This window comes from Molossus molossus, unplaced genomic scaffold (assembly GCF_014108415.1).
Source record: "Molossus molossus isolate mMolMol1 unplaced genomic scaffold, mMolMol1.p scaffold_m16_p_9, whole genome shotgun sequence".
Taxonomy (NCBI): Eukaryota; Metazoa; Chordata; class Mammalia; order Chiroptera; family Molossidae; genus Molossus; species Molossus molossus.
In genome coordinates this window covers 84,690,233-84,708,027 of record NW_023425403.1, presented here as the reverse complement: position 1 = coordinate 84,708,027, position 17,795 = coordinate 84,690,233, and positions in this window count along the sequence as shown.

Sequence of the window (17,795 nt, the reverse complement as noted above, 5' to 3'; positions counted from 1 at the left end):
ACCTTAAACATGACTACGGCTCCTAAGGGTAAGGGATTTTCCCACTAGAAATGGCTTTTAGAGTGTTTCCATTTCATTACAATTTAAAGGAAAACACCTTGACAAACTAAATACTGTAGACTGTGGTTGGATTTAGTGAGCCCTTGTTTAATATTTGTGAAAAGAAGAATAAATATTTAGTATGTTCTGCAAGAAAAAAAAAATGCTTCAGATCTTTAGACAACTGGCAACTCTATAAATTATAGCCTCATTTGCTTTAACTTTGGTTTTTGCTTAAATTGTTGTAGCTTAATCATTATTAGATATAGCGCTAGTGATTATTTTGTATTGTTCAATCCAAGTAAAAATTATAGCTCTTGGATATTTGACTTAGTGATAGTATTAAAATAGGAATTAGGTATAGAGTTTTATATAGATTTAGAGATACTTAATATCTTTGACCTTTAATATTTAGGTCCATATTCATTCATTTAAAAAAGTCACATGGGAAAACAACTCAAGAAGTTCCCAAGTAAATTTATCAGTCAATTTAGCTCTGGTTATGCTTTTCTTTAATGTATTCACTAAAACCCTTCACTAAAGAATATTCACTGGAAAGTTCTACAATTGTAGAACATAAATCGAAAACACTCCCTTATTTGCTGAGTAAACCTGGATGGATGAGGTAACACCTGTGGTCTCATTTTTAAATTTTTTTCCCCTCTATTTCAAATGAGTGTTGAGTGCCCTAGGTAAAGCTAGCAGAATAAAACCAGATCAAAGAAGATTCCTCACTAAATTCGGACAGAGTTGAACACATAAGGTAGAGTTTAGCAAAATATTTTACCATTGAAATATGATTATTTCCCTGAAAATGCTGGGTAGCAAAGCAAAGGAAAAAAAAAAGCCTGAACTGGTCAGATTGGATCCCAACTCCTCATTTCCATCTCCAGATGCCATACTGGGGAATGGAGCGAAGTAAAAAAGAACCTCTTCGTCTTCACTAATACACTCCCTCTCCCTAGTGGACACATGATCAATTAGAAGAAAAATGGACTGGAGAAACAGATGGAAAGTCAGTTAAAAATAAAATATCCTACCAATCACTAAGGATGTCAGTATCTCAATATCTTAGTGTCTCGCAAGTAGATACAGAAGAAAGTATTGGAACTTGCCATTTGCTGGAAATGGTCCAGGTTTGGGGGTAATATAGATACACTCTGTCTATGTTTTGCTAACACATTTTTTAAAGAACATTTAGCAGCATCCCCAAAAAGATGAGTCAGTGTTCTCAAAAGAAAAAAAAAAAATAGGTTGCACCTTGCCTTAGCTCAGCATTTTCTGTGCAACCTCTTCCCATTCCCTCAGATTCCAGACAAACAACTAGGAAAGAAAAACTATGATGAGGTGGCAAAAGTCAAGGAGAAATGAGCTGAGTTTTACTAGACCAAATAAGAGAGATGGAATTCCCTATGTATAAAAGGTATACAAAGAGAAGAAAATAAAAGAGAAACTAACCATTTAAAAAATAAAAATCATGCTGTCTAGAAAAAAACATGAATCAAGACAAAAAAGAAAGCATAACAAAACCACAATTAGAAATAACAGTTTATTGATAAGATAAAACAATAACATGAGGCTGTATATATGAGGTATTTTTGAGTAATCATATATGTATGCACAAAGGTTCGTGCGCACACATAGTGTATAAATACAGTGTATCTGCACACATACAAACCCAATGAAGTTAGTAGTAAAGTCATTTATTTTCTTCTTTTACAGCAACAAATAATTGATTATTTAAAATTAAAACAGCATATAAATTAAGCACAATAACAAGTTCTTACGGTTTTTGATACAGTATATTTATTCTCTTAACCTCGAAGCATCATTCTCCTCCAGAGACAAAAGTGTTGATTTTCTTTTAAAATGAAGTAAAATTGCCCCTCCTCTGATTTACATAACAGGACACATGGCACCAGGATGTGGCATCCTATAGCTTTATCTACCAGTATACACTAGCCCAAAAATCTCCAGGGGAGAGGTCAGTGTCCCTGCTTGGATCAGTAGTTTACTCCTAGCTCAATGAACATACATGAACAGATTTTTTCTTGTTGAACATACATGCACAACCATTGGCGGATTAGAGCTATCAGACTGGTGAACCAGGACTGCAGACTGCTAAGCTTCTGAGGTCTCTAATATCACCTGAGTTTTCCACCTGCTTCTGCTGAGAATCATGTTACCTGTTAAATCCACCGAGCCCTTTAATTTAACTCTAGTTTATCATTAAACACAACTAACTATACAAACTCAACTTGTCTTCTCCTTTCTTTCCTGGCCCAGCCTTCTTGCCCTCTGCTTCTTCCTGCCACTGCCACTCACACACTCTCCCATTTTTTTATCCTGTTCTGTGGAGTCTATCTTTCATTATAAAGCTACATCCGAAATCCTAAGCCTCTATACACAGTTTTCTCTGAACATAGATGACAAAATTTAACGTTGGCTCTCAGTGTCAGTGTATTAATCTGCTCTGAAGCTCTCCTGAAGGAAGCATGGTCTTCTCCCATCCTCCTACACTGCTGAGCACTCGAGAGTCTGAGATGACTCTGGCGACCTCCGAGTTACCTATTTCCAATGTCAGATGGCTATTCTGCTTTCCTCCCATATAAGAACCTCCTTCCCGAGTTCATGACACCAAACTGCAGAATCTTCTATTGCTACCTGTAACTTCTACAGAGTTCCCATCCCTTTTTCACAATGGATGTTGGCATCTAACCCACATCATTCTCCACTTAGAGAACCTCAGTCATCAGAATATATGTGAACAATCCAATGCTCTATCTTGAGATTTTTTTTTTTTACCAGGAATCAATCAATTTAAGCCCCTCTCCCTCATATCTTTGCGGATTCCCTGTGCTTTGTCAGCAACCCAAACTATTATATCTCTGTAAATTTAAACTCTAACATATAACCTTTGATCACAGTTTAATTTATCCTCATCTCTTTCAGTCATGGGCTAAGTCAATCTCTTTGATTTCACCGAAGGCTTATGTTTCTCTAATCCAACTCACTTTTGTCCCCATCAATTTAGTAACCAGTAGAGACATCATGCTACAACTACACCACTCTGCTGTCACTTATTCAATTGCTTTTTACTCTGTTCTTTCCTATACTTACTGTAACCTTTTTCCTTGGATCAATATAGCCATTCAACACTTCTTATCTTATACCTGAGCTACTGTGGAAGAAAATCATGTGGTAAAGGAATTGGAGTCGCTTCAAATTCGAGGTATTTACTCTAGGTTTGTCAATACTACTCACCAGTAATTTTACCTGTTTATGGTCACCTTTCTTTCCAATGTTTTTCAGTAGTATTTTCCTAATATTCACCACTGTATTCAAATCTCTTATTTCAGACTTCTTGAAGAGCACTGAAAGGCTAATGGTTTTCCTTTATCTGGGACTGAAATAAATGAAGTCATTATCATAATCTTGTTATCAGTTTCAGGGATTTATTGAGGGTACAAACACAAAGCATTCATAGCATAGTTGACCCTGAGTCATCCCATACATACTGAACATTTTGATTGTAATGAATTACCAGTTTTAAAATTTAAAAATACCACACTTAATTAAGAAGAACGTGAGTAAAGACAAAATAAATTCAGAGGCAGATTTTCAAGAATTATACCATTTAAAATTACAGCAGTTCCTCATTATTTGTGGACTTATTATGTGCAAATTTACCTGCTTACTGAAATTTATTTGTAACCTCAAAATCAATGAAGTGCTTTTGTAACTCAAGAACACGTAAGTAGGGCATAAAGTAGGGCAAAAAATTGAGTCATCAGACATCCGCGTTGCAGGCTAGGGAGGAACACGAGCTTCTGATACTGTAAACAGGTGTCCTTTCTGTGGCCTTTTTAGTGCCATACTTTTTTTGTGCCTTTTGTTGATGATTTCACTATAAAAAGGCCCCCAGTCATAGTGCTGATATGCTGTCCAGGATCCACAAGCACAACAAGGCTGTGATGTGCTTTGCAAAGAAATTGCATGTGTTAGATACATGTCCCTCAGACTTGAGGAATCATGCTGTTGACCTAGAGTTCAAGGCTTATGAACCAACAATATATACAAGTAAAGTATCTTTATTTGTTTGTGTATTTGTTTATTCATTTATTTATTATTGTTGAAAGTATCACAGATGTCCCCTTTTGTTTCTCTCATTGACCCCCTCCTCTCTGCCCCCACACATAATGTCTGTGTCCATTGGTTGTGCATATATTCATATACGTTCTTTGGTTTATCTCTTCCCTCTCCTCCCACCCCCACCCCAATCGCTCTGAGGTTTGTCAGTCTGTTCTTTACTTCCATGACTCTGGATCTATTTTGATTGACAGCTTATTTTGTTCATGATGTTTCATAAATAAGTGAGATCATGTGGTATTTGTCTTTCTCTGACTTGCTTATTTCACTCAGCATAACACTCTCCAAGTCCCTCCATGTTGTCTCCAAGACTAGTAAAGTATCTGTAGACGAAATACATAAAACTAGACTATGTATTTATTGGTTCATGGAAATGTGACCAAAGAATTACAGGAAACTAACCCCATATTTCCCCTAGGAGCAAAGCTTCAGTATTTACTAATTTCATGCTTATGATTACTTTATAAGAACACAAATACCTGAATAATGAGAATTTACCATAAATAGATATTGATATTACAGAGATTTGAAGGCTGTGATAAATGACCTGTTTCTGTATTCTCCATGGTGACACCATATAAACTACTGCTTAGTCACAATACCTTTATGAGCTGCAAATTACTAGTACATTTCAAAATATCAGATAGATGAATGTGTTATGATCAATAATCTGTTTATTGGGCCATCAATCAAAGTCTTCTGATGGGTTTCTTGTCAGTTCTGTAGGTGAGTCAACTGGCTTACCAGGGTAGACACAGATGCCAGTCTTTCTTCCAGTTAGTAGATCAAGAATGCTGAATGAATAGCACAAATCAACAATAACAATCTGTCAGTGAAAGTCACTACATCATAAAAGTAGCTAATCTCCATAATAACAGAAGATAAAAGCTATTTTCAAATAATTCCTGAGGAAAGTGAGAAATGAGAAGTAGGGTGTTAAAATTTTAAATGATCACTCTATACCAGGGAGTGTGCTAAAAGTTTACATTATTCTCCTTAATCTTATGATTTTCTTATGAAATCAGTACTAGTATCTTCATTAATAGATAAAGCAATAACAAAGTTAACCAAAATATCTAAGTTTGCCCAGATAATAGATGGAAGAGCACAAGTTAGAAACTATTATTGTCTGATTCCTGTGACCTACTTTGAAGTTAAAATTCTAAGGATTTTATTGATTTGCTTCTTTGTCTCTCTTATTTATCTGCAAGGCTTTCAACCTCTTTGAGAAATGTGATTCAGATTCTTTAAAAAATTTTCAGGAGTGTTCTAAAATATATGAAGTAAGTAGAAAGTAACAGAATTATTTTTCCTATAGGACTTCCATTAGAGGATATCTCCTCTTTTTTTCTGTCCTCACCTATTAAAAGTATACAATTTAATGGTTTTTAGTGTATACAGAGTTGTGCAACCATCACCATAATCAGTGTTAGAATTTTCATCAACTCCACCCCAAGAATCTCTGTACCCATTAAATATGCTTTTTTATCCTCACCTGAGACATTTTTACATTTATCCTCAGATAGAGTGGGAGGGAGAGAGGGGGAAAGAAAGAGAGAGAAAGAGAAACACGGACATGAGTGAGACACATCAACTGGTTGCCACCCACATGACCCCAACCGGGGCTGGGGACAACTGCAACGGAGGTACATGCTCTTAGTGGGAACTAAACCCAGGACTCTCTGGTTTGGGGGCCAACGCTCTAACAGCTGAGTCAAACCGGCCAGGGCTAAATGTGCTTTTATTTTTCTATTTTTTTATCCTCACCCAAGGACATTTTTTCCATTTTTTGCTCAGATAGAATGGGAGGGAGAGAGAGGAAGAGAGAGAGAGAGAGAAACATCGATGTGAAAGGGACACATCGAGTTGTTGCCACCCGCACAACGACCCAACCAGGGCCGGGGACAGACTGCAACAGAAGTACGTGCCCTTAGAGGGAACTGAACCTGGGTCTCTGGACCGCAGGCCAATACGCTAACCACTGAGCAACCGGCCAGGGCTAAATGTGCTCTTTTAAAGAAGAAATTACAAAGGCAAAATCAACAGTATGATTATAACATGTGTGAGATATTTTATAATTTTGTCATTCCTGTATCATAAAACATCACCCAGTATGTTTCTATAGAAAAATGCATTTTGAGTTCTAAGTTCTAATAGAACCTATTACCTGAACTGACTGAATTCTCAAAAACTCTTCCTTCCAAACTCTTGCATAGCAGAAAAAAAGAATCTTCCATTTACAAGATCATTTCAATAAATGCTGAGACCTGTCAGGAATTAATCTTTCTTTTCATTGTTATATATTCTTTTAGAAATTTAAAACAATTTTTAAATTACAGTTGAAATTAAATATATACATATTACATTAGATTCAGGTATTCAGAATAATGGTTAGAAATTTATATAGTTTAATAAGTAATCCCCTTGATGTCTAGTACCCACCTGACACCAGAGGAAGTTATTACAATTTTATTGACTATATTCCCTATGTACTTTACATCCCTGTGACTATTTTGTAACTGCCAATAGGTACTTCTTTTTATAATATGTTTTGCCTTATTGATTATATTGATTTTATTTTATTTTTTCTTTACTGATTTTATAGAGAGAGGAAGGGAGGGGAAGAGAGAGATAGAAGCATCGATGAGAGAGAACATCGACTGGCTGCCTCCTGCATGCCCCCGACTGGGAATTTGGCCCACAACCTGAGCATGTGCCCTTACCAGGAATTGAACTGCATCCTCTTGGTGCATGAGTTGATGCTCAATCACTGAGCCACAACAGCTGGGTTCAATTGGTACTTTTGAATTCCACCACCTTTACCCTACCCCCAACCCACATAAAAGTGAAATTATGTGGTATTTGTATTATTTTTCGCTGTCTGATGCATTTAACTGAGCAAAATACCCTCTAGGTCCATTTCTATTGTCACAAATATAGGACTCCATTCTTTTTGTATGGCTGAATAATATGTCATTATATATATATGTGCCTCCTCTTACTCATCTGTTGATGAACACTTATGTTCCTTCCATATTTAGCTATTGTAAATAATGCGGCAAAGAATATATAAATGCATATATATTTTTAAATTGAGTGTTTTAGATTTTTTCAGACCCAAAAAATGGAATTTCTGGGTCATAAGGCTTTTCCATGTTTAATTTTTTGAGGAAACTTCATACTGTTTTCCACAGTGCTGCACCAGTCTGCATTTTCACCAACAGTGTAAAAAGGTTCCCCTTTCTCCACATCCCGACCAACGCATTGTTTGTTGATTTATTGATAATAGTCATTCTGAAAGTGTGAGGTGATATCTCATTGTGCTTTTAATTTGCATTTCTCTGATGGTTAGTGACTTTGATCAACTTTTCATGTCTATTGACCATCTGTATGTCCTCTTTGGAGAAATGCTCATTTATATCCTCTGCTCAAATTTTAAATAGGTTGTTTGCTTTTTGAGTGTGTTAAATTGTATGAGTTCTTTGTATATTCTGTAAGAGTAATACAAAGAAAATTGAAATTTAAAAGGGGTTGAATCAGAACAGCTCTGAGAATTCTCATTTCCTGCAGTAGACAAGGCTGGCATTTGTTCTAGTCCTGGGCCAGCAGCTCACTACCTGATAAACCATGTGGTGTGATACATAAAGGAGCCTTTAATCACTGCAAAAGTATCTAGACAGTTATCTGGGAAAGGCACATTGCCTGCTCTTATTTGCTTCTAGCATCAATACCATAATGCTTAAAAAATCTGGTAATACCATGGGAATGTGTTCAGAATGTTAACTTTTTCCTTATAATGAATCTCATAGACAGAAAGATTGCGAAGACTGACATTAAATAAGAAAATATTTTGTAAACATTATCTCTTCTAAAAATTAAAGTGTGCGTTTTATTTCTGTTCTTTACACATTGAATTCATTGAAATTGATTTAGTATTTTATTAGATTACATTTATCTATATGTATATGTGTATGTATATGTATATCTATATATTAATAGAGTGCATTTATAGATTATATATATAAATATTTGCCACTTATGGCAATAAAAGTAAAGAGGGAGTGTATTTGTGTGTATGCATCAAAAAGAAAAGTTTATATATAAAAGTGGTTTCATATACAGGGCAGGTGTAGTGTTGTCCCAGTCTGATATTCAACTTAAAGAGTTTCATAGGAGAATTCACTTCCTAGCATTTGAATGCATTAAAGGCAATAGAAATTGATCCCTCCATCCAATATTTAGGTTGAAGTATCGACTAGGGTTGCTGATGTATGATATTTCCATTAAGAGAGGTATAGAGTTCTTGTCTAGAAGGTAACAAAACCAACTTTTAAAAAACTGGAAAGTTTTTTTCTGTCTTTTTTTCTTCGACTTTCCTTTTTAAAAAGTTAATGTCATCCATTATTTACAGGAGACAGTTGTCAGAGCTTAGTCTTACAAAGAGTAGTTCAAGAACATCAGTACTCTCTGTGTGTAGGCTTTTAAACAAGAGTATTTAAAAAAATCTCATACATCATTTATAATTTTTTAACATTTCATTCAGGATTGCATATATACATATATATATATACATATATATATGTATATGTTTGTGTGTGTGTGTGTGTGTGTGTGTGTGTGTGTGTGTGACTAAAGGAAATAGTAAAAGAACCAGAGTTAAAGTTACCCTTCCGGCTTTAACTTGGAAGTGTACAGCTAACAGTTATACTCTGTAAAACCCTCACCAGCTTGTTAGTGGGAACATACTCCAAAAACATTTCAGTGTATACAACTGTTGCAGTTCCTCTTTATCATTGATGGTGTTGATAAATACTAATAGTGTTTAGTTTTAGATACCTAAAACTTTACATATTTATTGCTGTTTAGGTAATTCTACATCACCTTGCAATATATGAAGAAACCAGTTAAAGAATCATTTTTTTCCCCACAGAATTATATTGATACATAGATGTTTATAGATAGATGCTATTCCCAAAGAGTTTACTTTTCAGTGAGAAAATAAAAAATAACCCCATGATACGGTGTCAAAATAAATGTGTATACTAAATGCAAACATATTATAGAATAGCAAAGTTAATTTTTAAAACTATACCTTAGCAAGAGAAAAGATTTCATTATTTTCAAGAAATACATATTGAATTCCTTATATTTTCTCTCTCATTAGTATTATGCCCTATTTATTAATATAACTTTATTTGCTTTCATTATTGAGTTTTTGTGTAACACAAATTTAGTGCATAGCTCCTCAATTATTTCTTAAAAACTCTTAACAAAATTCTCCAAAAATAAGCATTGGGGTTTTACATATAATTTAGGTAAAAACAGGTAATAAGCTAGGAAACAAGCCATTTTGAAATCTTAATTATATTTTTATGTCTCAGAAGTTCCCATTATCATTCTGATAATATTCACATTTAAACTATTCCTCAAATCTCTCTGGTTATGTAGACTACACGTTTTGTTTTTGTTTTATAAATACCCATTATTCACTTGAAGTATATTTCGCTACAGTGTGGCCCCATGTCTAATTTACTTTGATTTTTTAAATTAGCATAACTTCTAATCTTTGGTTATAATAATGTTTTATGTTGTGATGAGTAGATATTCATTTTAAAATCTCATTTGGAAAGGAGACTTTTAGCTATGTCAGAATGAGGACGTTGACCAATCCTCTCCCCCAAAACAACAATAAAATGGGACAACAATGATAAAACAGAGCTATTTCAGCACTCTGGAAATCAATCAAAGGCATACAAAAATATTTTTGATTTAAAAGCATTTCGAGAATTATTTATTTATTTATTTATTTTATCCTCACCTGAGACATTTTTCCATTTTCTGTTCAGATAGAGTGGGAGGGAGAGAGAGGAAGAGAGAGAGAGAGAGAGAGAGAGAGAGAGAGAGAGAGAGAGAGAGAGACAGAGGTGACAGGGACACATCGAGTGGCTGCCACCCGCAGGACCAACCAGGGCCGGGGACAAACTGCAACCAAGGTACACACCCTTAGCGGGAACCAAACCCAGGTCTCTCTGGACCGCAGGCCGACGCTCTAGCTGCTGAGCCAAACTGGCCATGGCTGGAAAAGTACTTATACTTGAAAACTATTGAACTTCAGATAGAAGAGTAAGAGGCTGTGTCACTCTTGACTTATTTGTACTCCTCCATCACTCCCCAGTGGTAGATGTAGAGGTGCCGCCAAAGAGGAGCAGACTGTGATGTCTGACAGCTGTCCTGGTAGGTAGAAAGGGGCTCTGATTTGGGGTGGTAGGAAATAGCCACACCTAGCTGCCTTGCCAGTGGCAGTGACATCTTACAGATGGGTGAGCAGGAAGGAACAATGGGTCTAGTGACCTAAAGTTGCAGTTGTGACTGGGGCACATAAAATAGAACCACCTCTGAGGCTGTGTGTATGCACAGCAGAAAATGGAGGGGACTGAAGCTTGTCATGTACCCCTGGCTGATCCTGAAGCTGTGTGTGCACAGAGGGGCCAGAACCGGCTCAGTGAGAAGGAAAAACTGTGGTGGACATAGAAATAACCTACATTTTGGGTGAATATTCTTACCTACACAGTGATCCATTACCGAAAGATAAAAACCTTATTACCTCAAGATATTTGAATATAACTTCTGTATAATCATTTGCTGACCACTAAACTACATAGAAAATGGGGCAAACTGAAAGAAGCCAGACATAAAAATATATATCAACAACAATAATCACAAAAGCTGGGCTGAGACATCATGGCCACGTGCCATGAAGGAAATGGAATCACTTGTTTTTCTCAGAGATGTTACTAAACAAACAACAAATAAAAAAAAATGGCATCAATAACACAATATTCAGAGGAAAAGTGATAGTTCATATTTGTTATAATATATGTAATATGTTCAGTATTCAACAAAAACTATGAGACATGCAAAGAAACAGAAAAGTGTAATTCTTCATCTAGGGGCAGGGAAAAAGCAGTCAGTAGAAATTGTCTGTGTCCACAAGCAATGGATTTAGTAGACGAAGACTTCAAAGGAGATCTTATATGTAAATACGTGCAAAGAATTATTTTTAAATCTATCCTTAAAACATTAAAAGAAATTGTGGTAGTAATCAAAAAGTAAAAATCCTGAAAACAAGACCTAAGTTATACAAAAGAACTAAATGGGAAGTCTGGGATTGAAGAGTACAGTAACTAAAAGAATAATTTACTGGAGGGACACAGCAACAGATATGAGATGACAGGTTAAAGAATTGGTGATCTTTAAGTTAAGTCCCTAGAAATAATCTATTTTTAAGAGCAGAGAGAGAAAAAATAGAAGAAATATAAACATAACATGGGAGATCTGTAGGATAACAGCACGATCAGCAATATACATTTCATGGGTGTCTCAAAAAGGGGGGATAGAGAAAATATTGGAAGTCCCCCCAAATTTAATGGAAAATATTAATTTTACTATTTAAGAAACTCAACCACCTCCCCCCAAAATAAGTAGAAAGAGAGCCACACCTAGACAAATAATAGTTAAAATATTGATGCCTAAAGGTAAAAGAAAATGTTAAAAGCAACAAGAAAAACACAACTCCTCACATACAGGGAAACATAGTATGATTAATGGCCAAATCCTCATCCAAAACAATGGAGACAAAAGGGAATAGAAAAACAGATACAAAGCGATGAATGAATAAAAAAGTTAATCAAGAATTCTATATCCACCAAACTATTCTTCACATGTAAAGATGAAATAAAAGCATTACAGCTAAACAAAGACTAAAATAATTTGTTGCCTTGCAAGAAATGTTAAAGGAAGTCCTTCAGGCTAAAAAAAAGGTGATCACATTATGTAACACAAATCCATGAAAGAAATAAAATCACTGTAATATAAATATGTAGGTTAATATAAAAGACTCATATAAGGCAATAATTTCAACACTATACATTTGGGTTTTATATATAAACAGTATTAACAAAAGGAGGGATGCAGTAACAAGCTATATTGGAATAAAGTTCCATATTTTACCAGGATTAAGTTCACATTAATTTGATATAATTAGAGTAAACTTAGCTATCTCCAAAGCAACCGAAAAAATTATATAATAGTAAAATATTAGGGAAAAACTAACTAAAGAAGAGCAAGATTTGTACATTAAAAACTATAAAACAGCCCGGTCAGTGTGGTTCAGTGGTTGAGCATCGACCCATGCCCCAAGAGGTCGCCAGTTTGATTCCTGGTAAGGGCACATGCCCACGTTGTGGGCCTGATCCCCAGTGCGGGGCATGCAGGAGGTGGCCAATCGATGTTCTCACTCATTGATATTTCTATCTCTCTCTTCTTCTCCCTTCCTATCTAAAATCAATAAAGAAAAAAATATTAAAAAAAAACACAAAACTACAAAATATTGTTGTCCTGACTGGTGTTGTTCAGTGGTTAGAGCTTTGGCCCTCACACCAAAAATCACAGGTTTGATTCTGAGTCAAGAGTACATACCTGGGTTGCAGGTTCAATTCCCAGTCTCAGCCAGAGTGTGTGCAGGAGGCAACCAATGGATGTCTATCTCTCACATTGATAATTCTCTCTCTCTCTCTCTCTCTCTCTCTCTCTGATACTACATTGTTGCTTTTAATTTTCATGTCTCTGATTATTAGTGACTGAGCATTTTTTCCTGTCTTTTGGCCAACTGTATGTCCTCTTTGCCCGTTTTTTTTAAAAAATGGATTCTTTGTCTTCCTTTTGTTAAGTTGTATGAGTTCTTTGTATATTTTGAAAATTAACCCCTTATCAGAGGTATCATTAGTAAATATATTCTACCATACAGTGGAATCCTTTCTCATTTTGCCAATAGTTTATTTTGCTGTGCAGCTTTTTATTTTGATGCAGTCCCATTTGTTTATGTTTTTTCTTTGTTTCTCTTGCCCTAGGCAATGTATCAGTGAAAATTCTGCTGTGTGATATGTCTGAGATTTTGCTGCCCACGGTTTCTTCTAAGATTGTTATGGTTTTACAACTTACATATAAGTATTTTATCTATTTTTAGTTTATTCTTGTGTATGGTGTAAGTCGGTGGTTTATTTTCTTATTTATTTTTTTTTTTGCATGTACCTGTCCAATTTTCCCAACACCATTTATTGAAGAGACTGTCTTTATTTCATTGTATGTTCTTTCCTCCTTTGTCAAATATTAATTGAGCATAATGGCTTGGGTCAGTTTCTGGGTTCTCTATTCTGATCTATATGCTTGTTCTTGTGCCAATACCAGGCTGTTTTGGTTACAATGGCTTTGTAGTATAATCTGATATCCAGTATTGTGACCCCTCCAACTTTGTTCTTTCTCAAGATTGCTTTGGCTATTCAGGGTCTTTTTTGATTCCACATAAATTTTTGGCATATTTCTTCTAGATCTGTGGAATATGCTGTTGGTATTTTAATAGAAATTGCATTGAATCTATAGATTGCTTTGGGTAGTATGAAAATTTAATAATGTTAATTCTTCCAATCCATGAACACCATATATGCTTCCACTTTATATCTTCCTCAATTTCTTTTTTTTCAATCTGTAGTTTACTGAGTTCCTTGGTTAAGTTTATTCCTAGGGATCTTTAAAAAATTTTTTTTTCCTTTATTGATTTTAGAGAGAGAGGAGGTGAGAGTGAAAGAGAGATAGAAACATCAATGAGATAGAACATCGATTGGCCACCTCCTGCATGCCCCTTACTGGGGATCAGGCCCACAACATTGGCATGTGTCCTGACCAGGAATCGAACCAGGAACCTCCTGGTGCATGGGTCAGTGCTAAACAGCTGAGCCACACTGGCTGGACATTCCTAGGGATCTTAACATTTTTTGTTGCAATGATAAATGGGATTATTATTATTTTTTTTTAATTTCCCTTTCTGAGAGTTCATTATTGGTGTATAAAATTGCAATTGATTTCTGGATGTTAATTTTGTATTCTCCTACTTTGCCAAATTCATTTATTAAATCGAATAGTGTTTTGGTGGAGTCTTTAGGGTTTTCTATACGCAATTTCACATCATCTGTGAATAATGAGCTTCACTTCTTTCCAATTTGCATACCTTCTATTTTTTCTTCTTGTCTGATTGATGTGTCTAAGACTTCCAGTACTATGTTGAATAAGAATGGTGAAAGTGGATAACCCTGTCTTGTTTCTGTTCTTAGGGGAAATACTTTATTTTTTGCCCATTGATATGATGTTGGCTATAGGTTTTTCACATATGGCCTTTATTGTGTTGAGAAACGATTCCTCTATTCCTACTTTGCTAAGTGTTTTTTATCAGAAATGGGTGCTGGATTTTGTCAAATTGTTTTTCAGCATCTATTGATAGAATCATGTGGTTTTATCTTTCATTTTGTTTATGTGATGTATCATATTTATTGATTTGCAAATACTGTACTAGCCTTGTGTTCAGGGATAAATCAAGCTTGGTGATGGTGAATAAACTTTTTAATATATTGGATTTGATTTGCTAATATTTTGTTGAAGATTTTAGCATCTACATTCATCAGGAATATTGGCCTGTAATTTTCCTTCTTTGAAGTGTCTTTATTTGGTTTTGGAATTAGAATAATGCTGGCCTCATTAAAAAAAAAAGAAAAGAGTTTGGAAGTCTTCCTTCCTCTTCAATAATTTGGAGTAGGTTGTGGAGGATAGGTGTTAACTCTTTTTTGAATGTTTGATAAAACTAGACTGTGAAGACATCCAGTTTAGGACTTTTGTTTGCTGGGAGTTTTTTTTTTTAATTTTCTATTACTGCTTCAGTTTCATTAGGTGTTATTGATCTATGCAGGTTTTCTGATTTTTCCTTATTCAGTTTTGTAAGATGATATATTTCTAGAAATTTGTCCATTTCTCCTAGGTCATCCAATTTTTTGGCTTATAGTTGTTTGTAATATTTTCTTATAGTACTTTGTATTTCTGTGGTGTCAGTTGTTAGTTATTTTTTATTTCTAATTTTATTTCTTTGAGCTCTCTCTCTCTCTGTTTTTGATAAGTCTGGCTAGAGGTTCACCAGTCTTGTTTATCTTTTCAAAGGACCAGCCCTTAGTTTCATTGATCCTTTGCATTTTTTATTTTTTTAGTATCTCTGTCATTTATTTCCCCTCTGGTCTTTATTATGTATTTCCTTCTACTGACTCTAGGCTCTTACTGTTGTTGTTGTTGTTGTTTTGATTCTTTTAACTGTAGAGTTAGATTGTTTATTAGAGATTTTTCTTATTTCTTGAGATAAGCATGTAATGCTATGAACTTCCCTCTCAAGACTGCTTTCACTGTGTCCCTTAGATTTTGGGTTGTTGTGTGTTCATTTTTATTTGTTTCTAAGAAGTTTTTAATTTCTTCCTTTATCTTATTGGTAACCCATTTATTGTTTAATACCATTCTATTTATAAATGTCTTTATTGTAGTTGATTTGTAATTTCATGCCATTGTAATCCTAGAAGATGCTTAATATGATTTAAATCTTTTTAAACTTGTAAAGATGTATTTTGTGCCCTAACATGTGGTTTATCTTTGAGAATGTCCCTTGTGCACTTGAGCATAATATATATTCTGCAGCTTTGGAGTGAAATGTTCTGTAAATATAATTAAATCCATTTGATGTAGTGTGTCATTTTGTATCACTGGTTCCTTGTTGATTTTAAGTCTGGAAGATCTACCCAGTGAAGTCCGTGGGGAGTTCAAATCCCCTACTATGATTGTATTGCTATGTATGTCTCCCTTAAAGTCCTCCAAGTGTTTCTTTATATATTTAGGTGCTCCTATATTGTGTGCATATATGTTTACCTGGTTTATATCCTTTTGTTGGATAGGTCATTTTCATATTATGTAATAACATTCTTCGTCTTTTGTTATGGATTTGCTTTGAAGTCTATTTTGTCAGATATAAGTATTTCTACTTCTGCTTTTTTTTCATTTCCATTTTGATGGAAATTTTTTTCTATCCCTTCATTCTTATTCAGTGTGAGCCATTTGTTCTGAGATGGGTCTTCTGTAGACAGCATTATATGGGTCATGTTTTCTTATCCTTTCAGCTACCCTATGTCTTTTAATTGAAGCATTTAATCCATTTACATTAAGATTATTATTGATAGGTATTTATTTATTTCCATTTTTTATTTTTATGTCTATTTTCATCTCTCTCTATATATTTCTTCTTCTTACAGTACTCCCTTTAACATTTTTTGCATTTTAAGTTTGGTGGCACTAAACTCCTTTAGCTTTTTTAGTCTGGGAACTCTTTATTTCACCACTTATTTTGAATGATAGCCTTGCTGGATAGAGTAGTCTTGGTTTCAGATCCCTTTTTTCATTACTTTGAATACTTCATGCCATTCCCTTCTGGCCTGTAGTGTTTCTGTTGAGAAATCAGCTGACAGCCTTATGGGAGCTCCTTTGTAGGTAACAAATTGCTTTTCTCTTGCTGCTTTTAAGATTCTCTTCTTGTCTTTAATTTTTGGCATTTTAATTATGATGTATCTTGGCTTGGGCCCCTTTAGGTCTTTCTTGCTTGGGACTCTCTGTGCTTCCTAAAATTGTGTGACTTTTTCCTTCACCTGGTTAGGGAAGTTTTTTGTCATTATTTCTTCAAATAGGTTCTCTATCCTTGCTGCCTTTCTTCTCTTTCTGGTACTTCTATAATGCAAATATTGTGTTTCATGTTGTTCCACAGCTCCCTTTAACTGTCCTCCTGTTTTTTCATTGTTTTTTCTTTTTGGTTCTGTGACTGAATAATTTGTTTTCTCCTTGTTGTATTTGCTGATCTGATCCTCAGCTTTCTCTCATCTGCTGTTTATTCCTTCCAAGGTATTTTTATTTATGCTATGTCATTCTCATTTCCAACTAGTTGTTTTTCATAGTGTCTATATGTTCTATGCTGTTGAGTATCCTTATAATCTTTACTCTGAGCTCTGTATCTGATATATTGCTTATCTCCATTTTATTTAGCTCTTATTCTGGAGAGTATTCTTGTTCATTCAGTTGGGGCTTGTTTCTTTGTCTCTCCATTTTGGCTGCCTGTTTGTATTTGTTTCTATGTATTAGGTAGATCTGCTACATCTCCCAGTCTCAATACGTGGACTTATGTAGCAGTTGACCCATGGGACCCAGTGGCATGGTCTCCCTGATCATCACACCTGGGTGGTGTAATAATGTCTCTTGTGCACATTGTGTGGGCCTTCCTGTTATAATTGAGTCTTGATTACTATTGGCCTGTTCATGTGTCAGCTCAACCCTCAGGCTGGCTGAGAGTGAAGCTCAACCCTCACTCAACACAGTGTTCAGACTGCTGTGCAGATGCTTACCTCTTGCGGTGTAATTCACCTCAGCAGGGTCTGGAGCTTGCAAATATCTCCCTGTATATATACTTCATGTGAAATGTATTGGATTCTGCTCTGTTGTTGTCTCAATCTGGCTACGGTTTATTGATTTGGGGCCTCTTTGGAGCTCATTTGTGCAGAACAATGTCAGACACTGTTTGTGACTGCCCTCGAATATCTTGTTTGGAGCTATCTGTGATCCACATATTGTGGCTCCCTCTGCTGGGGTTGGGTGCATGGGGAATGGTCCAAACTGTGCACCAGGTTCTGCTTTTACAAGGCTCA